A 16,853-nucleotide genomic window follows, 5' to 3' on the forward strand; every position below is an offset into this window, starting at 1 on the left:
TCAACGTATATATAGATACACATCTCTCGGTGTATATACAGTGAGATAAGCACCCCTATGCTGATTATACATAACGTTCGAGCCTCACCTCTTCCGTATTCTCTAACATTATAATAATAATAATAATAATAATAATAATAATAAAATCAATTTAAGCGCTAAACCCGTAACGGTCATTGAGCGCTGGTGGATGACAATATAATCAATTCAGACGCTAAACCCGTAAGGGTAGCAGAGCGCTGGTCGGCCTATTGTTCTTTCAGTGTCGTGTGGCTCCTACCTGGGCGGCTATCAGGCCTACTTGCGACGCAGAAAGGTAAGGGTCAAGATTCTGGGCTGGGCACTGGATGTCGTCGACCTCACTGCCTCTAACATACCATACTTCGGAACCTGCACAGTTGCAGGCCATATTGGCCAGCTGCCACACTGCCTCAAATACATTTGGAGTCACGTAAATATAAACTGCAGATAGTATGGGGACTAACGCCTGTGGCTACAACAAACAACACCTGCCTATGATATTGTGAAGCTGTGTCAGGAAGATCCAGGAGGTCAACAAATACAGAGATCTGGCACCATGCCATAAGTTCGTCCCAGTAGGATCCGAGACCCCTAGGAACGAGAAGCAAGTGTGTACTTATAAGTTTCTGAAGGAACTGGGTGACAAACTCAAGAAAACCAAGGACCCCAAAGTAACAGCTGTCTTTTCCAGAGACTCGATGTTCTGATCCAGAGAGGAAATGTCTGCAACACCCTGGGCACGACATCCACCTCTGATCAGCTGCTCTCGTCTTTCTACAAATTGTGACTCAGATTCATATGGTAAAAATTCAATTGTTATTATTCATTTGGAGTTCTCATCTGTCTTGAGAAACTATAGGGCTTCTGTGCTCACCTGTTTGTGGTTGCAGGGGTCGAGACTCAGCTCCTGGCTCCTGTGGAAGGTTCAGAGTGACTTTGTCTAAGCATTTTGATGCAGAAGGTTTATACTAATGTAAACATCGGTCTTTTAAAACTGAAAAGCGATAGAAACAGTTTTGTTAATATACTGCGAGGTGACACTCTTGTGCTGGTAGTGATCACTTTACTAGCAAGGCAGAAGAGGGGCTCAACTGTGCTTGAGAGCAGGGGGGAGGGACCAGGCTAAAAGGTAAATATTGAAAGACAGGTTACAATGGTACTGTTTTAATTAAGAAGGATGCTGCTGACAAACTGGCTTTACAACTAGGGCCGTCGCACACTCCGTCACGTTTGTAGGAGAGTTGGTTGGCAGGTCTGCGCTCGGGAACTGCTATCATAGAATAGTACAAAAATAGCTTCTCCTGGGTTCCTGGGCGGAGACACGCAGTTAGCGAATCAGGTGCGCACACAAATATCAAAATAACATTATTATCCTACAGGTCCAGTACTAGTAACACAGGGAAGGTGTGGGAGTATATCCAGGCTAGATGACCGACACATCACAACTCAATCAATATAGAAAGCATCAAATCGCACTCTATTAAGAAATTTCCTAGCCGAAATGTGAGAGTAGTGCCCATTTTCTCTGAACTGGTGCAGGGTAAACTTAAACAATTTATCTTGAGGCCAGGTTTGCTGAGCATGGCACTGGAATGACTTCACCTTGGCGCGGTCAGCTCGGCCGTATCACAGACATACACCCAGGGGGCGTCACTGAGCCGCGCCCTGGAAGATAGATACAATATAACAAGGACCAAGTGGCGGTCTTGATGAGTCTTGTGTCATGGCTCAGCCGCGGGATGAGTTTCCGCGAGGTCAACACAAAAATGGTAGGACAATTTGTAAGCCGTCTATAATTACAGCTGATCCTTAAATCTAGCCTTAACCTGATCCCCTTGAACCCTCTGACAGCATCTATTCCACTCATACACACATAAGTAAAGATCTGATATGATAAATATTTAGGGTACATGCATGGTCGTACTATAAAGCTATACAAAACTTTGCTTCTCCATATGTGAAAGTGTCAAATTTCATCTACAACTCATCAAATAATATATTTGCCTTTATCTAAACATCATTTTTACAGAGACACTACATACATTTTTACTTCATAGAAAAGCGAGAAAACTAAGTGTCTAAAAATCCATTAAAATCGTACAAAAACTGGATTTCAATGTTTACTTGGGTTGCGAGGGTGAGCAGCGAGAAGACTCAACTGGTGCTGCAGCTCGCAGGAAGAGGAGCTGCTGAGGTAAGTTGAGGTGTTCTGCTAGTGTTGTTGGCGCTGGTGAGGTGTTCTACTGTATTGTTGGGATATTCTGCTGGTGTTATTGATGCTGGTGAGGTGTAGTTATGTTCTGTTGATGTTAGAACTGACGAGGTGTTTTGATGTGTTGTTAGTGCTGTTGTGATGTTTTATTGGTGTTAGTGCTGTTGAGGTGTTCTACACCTGGTGTTGGTGCTGTTGAGGTGTTCTATGCCTGGTGTTGGTGCTGTTGAGGTGTTCTACACCTGGTGTTAGCACTGATGACAGCTCTAGTGGAAACTATGAAGTAATATTTTGTGATGTTATCAGTGTTTGCCATTTTGTGGTGATACCATCACTCATGCATCTGCAGGCTGTTGATACGACCAGTAGCAACTGAATTGAGTGTGTGTAGAATGTAATGCATGTCCTTAAGTCCAGACGAGTCCTACAGGATCTCTAGCCCTCGATCGGAGAAGGAAGCCCTGTCTAGGAACTCTGAGTCCAAGGAAATACTACAGAGACTCGAGCCCTTGACCTGGATATGAAGCCAAGTCTAGAAACTCTTGAGTTCACAGTGGTCTTAGAGGGACTCAAGCCCTTGACTGAGGAAGGAAAGCCGGTCTAAGAACTCGAGCCCACACGAGTCCTGCAGGGACTCGAATCCTCTACCCCGATCTTGTGTTATGGTGGTAATGAATGCGTCCTTGGGTCCTTAAGAGGCGAGCTATGACCAGGTCCTCGTTCACTGGTAAGGTGAAGGCAAGGGTGTCGAGAGCAACGACTCCAGCAGAATATACATATCAAGCTTCTGACTCCCCTCGCCAAGATATGTCGTGAGGCAAACCTGAATCCATAAGTTATGTTGTGATACACGATATTGGAATATCTCCAAAACACACACATAACCAAAAAAAGGAGGGTTCCAGAGAGGAAGAAACATTCCAGCATATTATAATTGCGCTTAAACATTCATGACCAATGGGAAAGCTAGTAGCAGTATCTCTCTGCAGCTTGCTGAGCCACAGCATATTTGTAATGCACTGTAGTGTTTGATCCGGCTGCACAATTTACAGCAGTAGTACATCTCTACTGTGCAATACAGCAGCGACCAGTCCTCCCTACTCACTGGCCAACAGCACTTTACAGCAGAAGGATGGGGGGAGGGGGGGTTGGCAGGGATCTGGGGACACCGGTTCATGTGTCAACTATCATAATGTGAGCTTCATCTTCCAATAATTACATTTCCGCAGTTTTACCGACTAGCTTCAGGGAGGCGTGCATGACTGACTGACTGCTTGGCAGGCCCTGATGGCGATACAAGCCTGTCCTCTGCTTTTCCTTAGTTCATATCAAGAAACCAATTCTACATTTCCAACCACTTCATACTACAACGGAAATCTAACCCAGTGTAAGCAACTCGACTATATTATCACAGAGAATATCATGTTTTGTCTAAATGCCCATTCCCAATATATTGCATTACATCACAATAGGAAAAAACAACTTACCAAGCGGCCTTAAAACATTACTCAACGGAAGGCCCTTAATTAATAGCTTGGCTACTTGTGGCACCAGCAGAGGTACAGTGTCCAGGGTGAGGAGGAGTTCAGCATCACTACGGTCACCCTTCACTACTTTGGTGCCACAGGCATTGCTCAAACATTTGTGACATTTGCTACCCAGCACAGTCTAACTTGGTTCATCCGAGACTTTTATTCATCTATTCTGTCGGGTTCATGAAAGGTTAGAAGTGTTGAGGTAAGAGTCATCGTGAGGTGGTTACCCACCAATGGGGAACTGGGAGTGGTGCATCGGAACAAGCCAGGGATTAACTAAGTAAGACTGTAAGACTAGACTGGCGAGGAACTACAGTGGATGTACAAGGGATTGGTACAAAATGTCACAAGCATTTGCTGGGCTGATGTGCTGGGTACTGACTTTCAAATCCAATTTTTTGCACTCAATGGACATTAAAAAAATCATTTGATACATAATTATAATGATAAATTAACATGAACATTTAAATAATGAGTCTATAACAGCATGGAAATGAGATCTTTATACATCATACAAGAATATCTTTCCTATGTACGACACCATTCACAGTTATCAACAAAACTAACTTGTGTACAAGTCAACAGGTCGCCTGATGAGGATTACCCGCAGCTCTCTGGCGACAAGAGGGTCCATGCGGGAGACACCGACCGGAGTCCCAGCCCAAGAAATCTCACAGCTTCTTGCTGACAACATGTTCAGTGTCTCTCCTATTTTTATACTCTGTACAGGAAGATCTTGGCAGTTTCTGATCTATTACACGTAGGTATTACACAATAATCACAATACCATAGTCACTGGTTTACCTTTGGTCGTAGCCAAATTGCTCCAAGCCATCAATGCCAACAATTCAGTTATTATAATTTATGAGGGCTTGAGCAGCCCATTGTGCGGCACCACATTCACAGGACTATAACTATGTCAGTCTGTCTCATAGTATGTGGGTTACGCAGGAGATGCACTACCGTGTTACGTCTTCACTAGATCACTCAGTTATAAGATGAGCTGCTGTAGGTCTGTAGTGGATGAAGCGTTGGAAGTGGTAGCTACTACTCCAGATGGTAGCGCTTCAGGAGTACTGAAAATATCACTTGAGTACTGAAAGTGGCACTCGAGTACTGAAAGTAGCACTCCAGTACTGAAAGTGGCACTGTAAGAGTACTATAAATGGCATTCCAGGAGTTTGCCAGTTTGGACTTCAGACGTACGTTAAACTGAGGGGCATAGCAGGTGGCAGGTGGCTTGGCTGGCTCCACGCAAGATGTGTTTCAGGTGGATCTCCAAGAGTATGACAGGTAACACCCCAGGAATCTGCAGATGGTCCTCCATATGCAGCACTCTGGCTAGACTCGTGAAGTATGCTGGGTTAGCCTTGGGATGAGGGAGGAGGAGATCTAAGAAGGATGGGTAGCTCTGGGAGAGGGAGGGAGAAGAGGTATGTTGAACAAGACTCGAGGTGCCTGCGGAAATGAGTGAGAGGGCATTAGGAAACGAGGTGCACGCGGGGAGCGTTGGAGGTGGGAGGGATTTCTTGAGAGGGGGCGTCGGGGGTATGAGGGTCACTTGTAGAGCCAAGGGGGCCACGTCGGCGGCAGACGAACTACTGCGCCCGGCCCACCTCTGCCCTGAAAAATGAAACCATCCATAAGTACCGTGTGATGTATAATACACAAGAAGAAGAAAGTCACAATGTCATAGCTAGAACAAACACTCACTATTCTACTAAGTGGAAATGAGAACATTTCATTTCCACTTTGTGGGTTAGCTGTAAAGTATTAAGAGAAAGTTACCTAATACAAAAGTATTTGAATTCGCCTGCCAAAAGTAAACACAACATGTGTGTAAATAAAATAAATATTATTGAAAGTTTGCCTAGCGGGAGGGATGAGTAAGGGACGGGTGTACGTCTTGGAAATTACAATTAATTTGTTGTGAATGCATAAGACATACCAACTTATCCTGACCTTCACTGAGATTAAATAAATTATTTCTTGGTCAAGAATTATCCCATGCATCAAGTTCCGCAGAAACTGGTTAACTATTTTGTTTTGAACCTAAAATCTTGAAGTCTGATTAGGTCCTCCTGACCGCTGACTCGACTTACTACTTTCTGAACATTACTCAAGCGAAAGTTTTTACACTCTAATACCGTTTACACTTATTTATTCCAAGTTCGTTTCACACGCACCTGGAGAGAAACGTCGTCAGAAAAAAAACATAGATGAAGGAATAAGGGATCTTGTAATAAAGATACAAAGAGAGAGAGAGAAACAAGGGTGTAATATTTTCTAATCAGCAAGAAACATGCATTGTTTCCAATCAAAGAATAATACACAAGCTGGGAAGAGCAAGCAAGGGTGAAAGGGAAAGTGCTCCGTCAGATACCTGATAAACTGAAGAGAGACACTGAGGGAGGAGCTCTGGAGTCCCTCAAGAGACAATACTGTGGCCTCTACTCTTCCCGATATATGTAAATAATCTGCCAGAGGGAACCGAGTTTTCTATGTTTGTGCAGATGATAGAAAACTAAATAAAAGAATATGAATAGCAGAGGACAGAGAGAGCGAGGTTTATGACTGTGTAAATTAGTGACTACTGGAGCTCAGTTCCCACAGCAATCGCATTACACCTAGTTACCTACTCACAGTACTGTTAGGCTAACAAGGGGAGCAGGTTGTAAGGAAACATGTCTAACGTTTCACTCATGCCGGAGATCAATCCCGGACCCCTCAATGTGCGAGCTGAGGACGCTACCACCCAAGCCACGAGCACCCAGAAACAACAAGCAGACCCAGAAACTAAAAATTACAATCACCAATGAGAGAGAAAGTGTACAAGAGTGAGTGTAACGCACAACAGTGTACATCCCAGTGAGAATCACATCGTCAGGCCTCGCAGTGCGCTGCTACACTTTACACGATAGTTACATATCAGGAACTCCCACACGGTGTTGTTACTCTATTCTGTATGACAGGTACCTTGTAGAAGCGCCAGTAGCATGTGGCTACACTATTCTATATGACAGTTAAATAGAGAGGAAACCTGAATTGCGCTCTTACACTATTCTAAATGATAAGTTACACTATTCTATGCTGCTGCACTATTCTGTACTACCTACCTGGAGTGTACCTAGAGGGCATTCCGGGGATCAACGCCCCCGTGGCCCGGTCCATGACCAGGCCTCCCAGTGGATCAGGGCCTGATCAACGAGGCTGTTACTGCTGGCCGCACGCAATCCAATGTACGAACCACAGCCCGGCTGATTTGGCACCGTCTTTAGGTATCTGTCCAGCTTACTCTTGAAGACAACCAGGGGTCTACCGGTAATGCCCCTTATTGCTGGTGGAAGGCTGATGAATAGTCTTGGGCCCCGGACATTTATTGCATTTTCCCTTAGTGTACCAGTGACGCCCCTACTTTTCACTGGAGGTATGTTGCATCGCCTGCCAAGTCTTTGCTTTCGTATGGAGTGATTGCTGTGTGCATATTAGGGACCAGTCCCTCCAGAATCTTCCAGGTGTAGATTACGATATATCTCTCTCGCCTGCGCTCCAGTGAGTACAAGTCAAGTGCTTCCAGGAGCTCCCAGTAGTTAAGGTGCTTGACAGAACTTATACGTGCAGTAAAGGTTCTCTGTACATTCTCTAGTTCTGCAAATACACCTGCCTTGAATGGGGATGTTATTGTACAGCAGTATTCTATTCTAAATAACATTTACATGGTATGGAACACCTGCAGTGTGCCGCTTCACTATTCTATATAACAGTTACAGGTAGGGAACACCTGCAGTGTGCCGCTGCACTATTCTATATAACAGTTACATGGAGGGAACACCTGCAGTGTGCCGCTGCACTATTCTATATAACAGTTACATGGAGGGAACACCTGCAGTGTGCCGCTGCACTATTCTATATAACAGTTACATGGAGGGAACACCTGCAGTGTGCCGCTGCACTATTCTATATAACAGTTACATGGAGGGAACACCTGCAGTGTGCCGCTGCACTATTCTATATAACAGTTACATGGAGGGAACACCTGCAGTGTGCCGCTGCACTATTCTATATAACAGTTACATGGAGGGAACACCTGCAGTGTGCCGCTGCACTATTCTATATAACAGTCACATGGAGGGAACACCTGCAGTGTGCCGCTGCACTATTCTATATAACAGTTACATGGAGGGAACACCTGCAGTGTGCTGCTGCACTATTCTATATAACAGTTACATGGAGGGAACACCTGCAGTGTGCCGCTGCACTATTCTATATAACAGTTACGTGGAGGGAACACCTGCAGTGTGCCGCTGCACTATTCTATATAACAGTTACATGGTGTGGAACACCTGCAGTGTGCCGCTGCACTATTCTATATAACAGTTACATGGTGTGGAACACCTGCAGTGTGCCGCTGCACTATTCTATATAACAGTTACATGGAGGGAACACCTGCAGTGTGCCGCTGCACTATTCTATATAACAGTTACATGGTGTGGAACACCCGCAGTGTGCCGCTGCACTATTCTATATAACAGTTACATGGTGTGGAACACCCGCAGTGTGCTGCTGCACTATTCTATATAACAGTTACATGGAGGGAACAACTGCAGTGTGCCGCTGCACTATTCTATATAACAGTTACATGGTGTGGAACACCCGCAGTGTGCCGCTGCACTATTCTATATAACAGTTACATGGTGTGGAACACCCGCAGTGTGCCGCTGCACTATTCTATATAACAGTTACATGGTGTGGAACACCCGCAGTGTGCCGCTGCACTATTCTATATAACAGTTACATGGTGTGGAACACCCGCAGTGTGCCGCTGCACTATTCTATATAACAGTTACATGGTGTGGAACACCTGCAGTGTGCCGCTGCACTATTCTATATAACAGTTACATGGTGTGGAACACTTGCAGTCTGCTGCTCCACTATTCTATATAACAGTTACATGGTGTGGAACACCCGCAGTGTGCCGCTGCACTATTCTATATAACAGTTACATGGTGTGGAACACCCGCAGTGTGCCGCTGCACTATTCTATGTAACATTTTACATGGTGTGGAACACCCGCAGTGTGCTGCTGCACTATTCTATATAACAGTTACATGGAGGGAACACCTGCAGTGTGCTGCTGCACTATTCTATATAACAGTTACATGGTGTGGAACACCCGCAGTGTGCTGCTGCACTATTCTATATAACAGTTACATGGTGTGGAACACCCGCAGTGTGCTGCTGCACTATTCTATATAACAGTTACATGGAGGGAACACCTGCAGTGTACCGCTGCACTATTCTATATAACAGTTACATGGTGTGGAACACCCGCAGTGTGCTGCTGCACTATTCTATATAACAGTTACATGGTGTGGAACACCCGCAGTGTGCTGCTGCACTATTCTATATAACAGTTACATGGTGTGGAACACCCGCAGTGTTCCGCTGCACTATTCTATATAACAGTTACATGGTGTGGAACACCCGCAGTGTGCCGCTGCACTATTCTATATAACAGTTACATGGTGTGGAACACCCGCAGTGTGCCGCTGCACTATTCTATATAACAGTTACATGGTGTGGAACACCCGCAGTGTGCCGCTGCACTATCCTATATAACAGTTACATGGTGTGGAACACCTGCAGTGTGCTGCTCCACTATTCTATATAACAGTTACATGGTGTGGAACACCCGCAGTGTGCTGCTGCACTATTCTATATAACAGTTACATGGTGTGGAACACCCGCAGTGTGCCGCTGCACTATTCTATATAACAGTTACATGGTGTGGAACACCCGCAGTGTGCTGCTGCACTATTCTATATATCAGTTACATGGTGTGGAACACCCGCAGTGTGCCGCTGCACTATTCTATGTAACAGTTACATGGTGTGGAACACCAGCAGTGTGCTGCTGCACTATTCTATATAACAGTTACATGGTGTGGAACACCTGCAGTGTGCCGCTGCACTATTCTATATATCAGTTACATGGTGTGGAACACCCGCAGTGTGCCGCTGCACTATTCTATATAACAGTTACATGGAGGGAACACCTGCAGTGTGCCGCTGCACTATTCTATATAACAGTTACATGGTGTGGAACACCTGCAGTGTGCCGCTGCACTATTCTATATAACAGTTACATAGTGTGGAACACCTGCAGTGTGCCGCTGCACTATTCTATATAACAGTTACATGGTGTGGAACACCCGCAGTGTGCCGCTGCACTATTCTATATAACAGTTACATGGTGTGGAACACCCGCAGTGTGCTGCTGCACTATTCTATATAACAGTTACATGGTGTGGAACACCCGCAGTGTGCCGCTTCACTATTCTATATAACAGTTACATGGTGTGGAACACCCGCAGTGTGCCGCTGCACTATTCTATATAACAGTTACATGGTGTGGAACACCCGCAGTGTGCCGCTGCACTATTCTATATAACAGTTACATGGTGTGGAACACTTGCAGTCTGCTGCTCCACTATTCTATATAACAGTTACATGGTGTGGAACACCCGCAGTGTGCCGCTGCACTATTCTATATAACAGTTACATGGTGTGGAACACCCGCAGTGTGCCGCTGCACTATTCTATGTAACATTTTACATGGTGTGGAACACCCGCAGTGTGCTGCTGCACTATTCTATATAACAGTTACATGGAGGGAACACCTGCAGTGTGCTGCTGCACTATTCTATATAACAGTTACATGGTGTGGAACACCCGCAGTGTGCTGCTGCACTATTCTATATAACAGTTACATGGTGTGGAACACCCGCAGTGTGCTGCTGCACTATTCTATATAACAGTTACATGGAGGGAACACCTGCAGTGTACCGCTGCACTATTCTATATAACAGTTACATGGTGTGGAACACCCGCAGTGTGCTGCTGCACTATTCTATATAACAGTTACATGGTGTGGAACACCTGCAGTGTGCCGCTGCACTATTCTATATAACAGTTACATGGTGTGGAACACCTGCAGTGTGCTGCTGCACTATTCTATATAACAGTTACATGGTGTGGAACACCCGCAGTGTGCCGCTGCACTATTCTATATAACAGTTACATGGTGTGGAACACCTGCAGTGTGCCGCTGCACTATTCTATATAACAGTTACATGGTGTGGAACACCTGCAGTGTGCCGCTGCACTATTCTATATAACAGTTACATGGTGTGGAACACCAGCAGTGTGCCGCTGCACTATTCTATATAACAGTTACATGGTGTGGAACACCCGCAGTGTGCTGCTGCACTATTCTATATAACAGTTACATGGAGGGAACACCCGCAGTGTGCCGCTGCACTATTCTATATAAGTTAAATGGTGTGGAACACCCGCAGTGTGCTGCTGCACTATTCTATATAACAGTTACATGGTGTGGAACACCTGCAGTGTGCTGCTCCACTATTCTATATAACAGTTACATGGTGTGGAACACCCGCAGTGTGCTGCTGCACTATTCTATATAACAGTTACATGGTGTGGAACACCCGCAGTGTGCCGCTGCACTATTCTATATAACAGTTACATGGTGTGGAACACCCGCAGTGTGCTGCTGCACTATTCTATATATCAGTTACATGGTGTGGAACACCCGCAGTGTGCCGCTGCACTATTCTATGTAACAGTTACATGGTGTGGAACACCAGCAGTGTGCTGCTGCACTATTCTATATAACAGTTACATGGTGTGGAACACCTGCAGTGTGCCGCTGCACTATTCTATATATCAGTTACATGGTGTGGAACACCCGCAGTGTGCCGCTGCACTATTCTATATAACAGTTACATGGAGGGAACACCTGCAGTGTGCCGCTGCACTATTCTATATAACAGTTACATGGTGTGGAACACCTGCAGTGTGCCGCTGCACTATTCTATATAACAGTTACATAGTGTGGAACACCTGCAGTGTGCCGCTGCACTATTCTATATAACAGTTACATGGTGTGGAACACCCGCAGTGTGCCGCTGCACTATTCTATATAACAGTTACATGGTGTGGAACACCCGCAGTGTGCTGCTGCACTATTCTATATAACAGTTACATGGTGTGGAACACCCGCAGTGTGCCGCTTCACTATTCTATATAACAGTTACATGGTGTGGAACACCCGCAGTGTGCCGCTGCACTATTCTATATAACAGTTACATGGTGTGGAACACCCGCAGTGTGCCGCTGCACTATTCTATATAACAGTTACATGGTGTGGAACACTTGCAGTCTGCTGCTCCACTATTCTATATAACAGTTACATGGTGTGGAACACCCGCAGTGTGCCGCTGCACTATTCTATATAACAGTTACATGGTGTGGAACACCCGCAGTGTGCCGCTGCACTATTCTATGTAACATTTTACATGGTGTGGAACACCCGCAGTGTGCTGCTGCACTATTCTATATAACAGTTACATGGAGGGAACACCTGCAGTGTGCTGCTGCACTATTCTATATAACAGTTACATGGTGTGGAACACCCGCAGTGTGCTGCTGCACTATTCTATATAACAGTTACATGGTGTGGAACACCCGCAGTGTGCTGCTGCACTATTCTATATAACAGTTACATGGAGGGAACACCTGCAGTGTACCGCTGCACTATTCTATATAACAGTTACATGGTGTGGAACACCCGCAGTGTGCTGCTGCACTATTCTATATAACAGTTACATGGTGTGGAACACCTGCAGTGTGCCGCTGCACTATTCTATATAACAGTTACATGGTGTGGAACACCTGCAGTGTGCTGCTGCACTATTCTATATAACAGTTACATGGTGTGGAACACCCGCAGTGTGCCGCTGCACTATTCTATATAACAGTTACATGGTGTGGAACACCTGCAGTGTGCCGCTGCACTATTCTATATAACAGTTACATGGTGTGGAACACCTGCAGTGTGCCGCTGCACTATTCTATATAACAGTTACATGGTGTGGAACACCAGCAGTGTGCCGCTGCACTATTCTATATAACAGTTACATGGTGTGGAACACCCGCAGTGTGCTGCTGCACTATTCTATATAACAGTTACATGGAGGGAACACCCGCAGTGTGCCGCTGCACTATTCTATATAAGTTAAATGGTGTGGAACACCCGCAGTGTGCTGCTGCACTATTCTATATAACAGTTACATGGTGTGGAACACCCACAGTGTGCTGCTGCACTATTCTATATAACAGTTACATGGTGTGGAACACCCGCAGTGTGCCGCTGCACTATTCTATATAACAGTTACATGGTGTGGAACACCCGCAGTGTGCCGCTGCACTATTCTATATAACAGTTACATGGTGTGGAACACCCGCAGTGTGCTGCTGCACTATTCTATATAACAGTTACATGGTGTGGAACACCCGCAGTGTGCCGCTGCACTATTCTATATAACAGTTACATGGTGTGGAACACCCGCAGTGTGCCGCTGCACTATTCTATAAAACAGTTACATGGTGTGGAACACTTGCAGTCTGCTGCTCCACTATTCTATATAACAGTTACATGGTGTGGAACACTTGCAGTCTGCTGCTCCACTATTCTATATAACAGTTACATGGTGTGGAACACCCGCAGTGTGCCGCTGCACTATTCTATATAACAGTTACATGGTGTGGAACACCCGCAGTGTGCCGCTGCACTATTCTATGTAACATTTTACATGGTGTGGAACACCCGCAGTGTGCTGCTGCACTATTCTATATAACAGTTACATGGAGGGAACACCTGCAGTGTGCTGCTGCACTATTCTATATAACAGTTACATGGTGTGGAACACCCGCAGTGTGCTGCTGCACTATTCTATATAACAGTTACATGGTGTGGAACACCCGCAGTGTGCTGCTGCACTATTCTATATAACAGTTACATGGAGGGAACACCTGCAGTGTACCGCTGCACTATTCTATATAACAGTTACATGGTGTGGAACACCCGCAGTGTGCTGCTGCACTATTCTATATAACAGTTACATGGTGTGGAACACCTGCAGTGTGCCGCTGCACTATTCTATATAACAGTTACATGGTGTGGAACACCTGCAGTGTGCTGCTGCACTATTCTATATAACAGTTACATGGTGTGGAACACCCGCAGTGTGCCGCTGCACTATTCTATATAACAGTTACATGGTGTGGAACACCTGCAGTGTGCCGCTGCACTATTCTATATAACAGTTACATGGTGTGGAACACCTGCAGTGTGCCGCTGCACTATTCTATATAACAGTTACATGGTGTGGAACACCAGCAGTGTGCCGCTGCACTATTCTATATAACAGTTACATGGTGTGGAACACCCGCAGTGTGCTGCTGCACTATTCTATATAACAGTTACATGGAGGGAACACCCGCAGTGTGCCGCTGCACTATTCTATATAAGTTAAATGGTGTGGAACACCCGCAGTGTGCTGCTGCACTATTCTATATAACAGTTACATGGTGTGGAACACCCACAGTGTGCTGCTGCACTATTCTATATAACAGTTACATGGTGTGGAACACCCGCAGTGTGCCGCTGCACTATTCTATATAACAGTTACATGGTGTGGAACACCCGCAGTGTGCCGCTGCACTATTCTATATAACAGTTACATGGTGTGGAACACCCGCAGTGTGCTGCTGCACTATTCTATATAACAGTTACATGGTGTGGAACACCCGCAGTGTGCCGCTGCACTATTCTATATAACAGTTACATGGTGTGGAACACCCGCAGTGTGCCGCTGCACTATTCTATAAAACAGTTACATGGTGTGGAACACTTGCAGTCTGCTGCTCCACTATTCTATATAACAGTTACATGGTGTGGAACACTTGCAGTCTGCTGCTCCACTATTCTATATAACAGTTACATGGTGTGGAACACCCGCAGTGTGCCGCTGCACTATTCTATATAACAGTTACATGGTGTGGAACACCCGCAGTGTGCCGCTGCACTATTCTATGTAACATTTTACATGGTGTGGAACACCCGCAGTGTGCTGCTGCACTATTCTATATAACAGTTACATGGAGGGAACACCTGCAGTGTGCTGCTGCACTATTCTATATAGCAGTTACATGGAGGGAACACCTGCAGTGTGCTGCTGCACTATTCTATATAACAGTTACATGGTGTGGAACACCCGCAGTGTGCCGCTGCACTATTCTATATAAGTTACATGGTGTGGAACACCTGCAGTGTGCTGCTGCACTATTCTATATAACAGTTACATGGAGGGAACACCTGCAGTGTGCTGCTGCACTATTCTATATAACAGTTACATGGTGTGGAACACCCGCAGTGTGCCGCTGCACTATTCTATGTAACAGTTACATGGAAGTTAAGACACTTGTGCAACATCTGGTTATCTTTATTGTAGACGTTTCGCCATCCAGTGGCTTTATCAATACAAATTCTTGGACATAATAAGAAAAACGAAGAACTATATACAAAAGAAGAGGTAATCAGTCCCTCGGCTTTGGAGGTGGTGTTTAGAGCACTGGGACTTCGCTGTTTTCCTGCCAAAACCCATACCACTAACTATTCCTAGTTTAAAGTCCTAACTGCTCCCTCCACTGCAGTTGCCAGTGCTACCACCCCAGACCTAGATAAGTGAACCCCATCTCTGGCATACATGTCATTTCTGCCATAGAAGAGGTCCCAGTTGTCAATGAATGTTACCGCATTTTCCTTACAGTATTTGTCCAGCCAGCAATTGACACCAATTGCCCTGGACAACCATTCATTTCCAACTCCTCTCCTTGGCAAAATACCACATATGACAGGGTCCCCACCCTTACTCCTAATTATTTCTATTGCTGACCTATACCTGCTAATCAGGTCTTCACTCCTACGTCTGCCAACATCGTTGCCTCCAGCACTGAGACAGATAATAGGATTGCTCCCATTACCTCTCATGATGTCATCCAGACGGCTAACAATATCCTCCATCCCAGCCCCAGGAAAGCAAACTCGCTGTCTCCTACTCCTGTCCTTCAAGCAGGATGCCCTATCCATATACCTAACTTGGCTATCCCCAACAACAACAATATTCTTACCTTCCTTGGTGTCGTTTGTCGTGATGTTCCCAGTAGTCGACTCACATTCGTCGGGTAGCACTGAGAATGTATTACATGTTTCCACAACAGTTTCCACAGCAGTCTCTTTCTTCTTCATCGTTTCTACCTTTCCATTCGTCTTCTTGATCGTCAACTTCGTTCCCTGCTGTCCAGCCACTGACCAGTTTCCCTTCTTGACCTGAGGACTCAAAACAAGAGGACTACTACGAATCTTCTTGTTTTCCTCGGTCAGTCGCCGAATCTCCATCTTCGCCAACCTCAATTCTTCCTTAAGCTGTTGGTAAAGTTGCTCGATGGAGGGCATCTTGTTTCAATTTGTAGAAGCGCGCAAACAGGTCTTCACAGAGCTAAGTACACGTCAACACTGCGCAAAAGCCAACTCAATCAGGAGCTACTGCGCAGCACGTCCGCACGGCCAGTAGCGATGCCTTGGTACAAGCCACGTACCAAAGATGGGTTCGAACCTATGAACTCCGACAAGGTAGACGCGAGTGTGTATATGTACCAGACAATACTGTCGATCCATACCGATGATTCGGTCATAAATTCGGCGGGACAAATTTACGAGACAACAGAAAATAAAAGTGGCAGATCCGAGCGCTGGAGCTCAACCCTCACTCAAAATCAAAGAGGCAGTTTAAAAAAAAAGTAATTGTCGAAGAGTTCTCGACTGAATGGAAAATGACGTAGTAGAGGAAGTAATGGAATCAGGACGAAGGAATAAAAGTCAAGCCTAAACAGTATAATAAATAAAACATGATTATTTAAGAACCTTCACCTACATGGCAATACTTCTAATATATATATATATATATATATATATATATATATATATATATATATATATATATATATATATATATATATATATATATATATACACTAGCAAAGGACGAAGATGAGAACGTTTGTCCGTGAATCTAAGTACGACAAAATCAGTTATTAAGAACGTATCAGTGATCAACTGATGGTTGAGAAGCAAGGCTCAGGAGCTGCAGCTCGACCCTGACA

At 45.2% G+C, this 16,853-nt stretch overlaps 1 protein-coding gene across 5 annotated transcripts in view; it reads right to left on the minus strand.

Moving 5' to 3' along the window:
- Positions 1-997: 997 nt before the first annotated feature.
- The window catches only part of LOC128685799 (homeotic protein spalt-major-like), an 802,979-nt gene continuing 787,123 nt past the window's right edge, over positions 998-16,853 (minus strand). For 2 of the 5 annotated variants that reach the window (XM_070087889.1, XM_070087888.1), the window contains exon 7: positions 998-5,391. The gene's annotated coding sequence lies outside the window, so the exon portion shown is untranslated. The remainder of the gene's footprint in view (positions 5,392-16,853) is intronic. The other 3 variants (XM_070087890.1, XM_070087891.1, XM_053772455.2) reach the window with 3 other exon arrangements.

This window comes from Cherax quadricarinatus, chromosome 23 (assembly GCF_038502225.1).
Source record: "Cherax quadricarinatus isolate ZL_2023a chromosome 23, ASM3850222v1, whole genome shotgun sequence".
NCBI classification, from domain to species: domain Eukaryota; kingdom Metazoa; phylum Arthropoda; class Malacostraca; order Decapoda; family Parastacidae; genus Cherax; species Cherax quadricarinatus.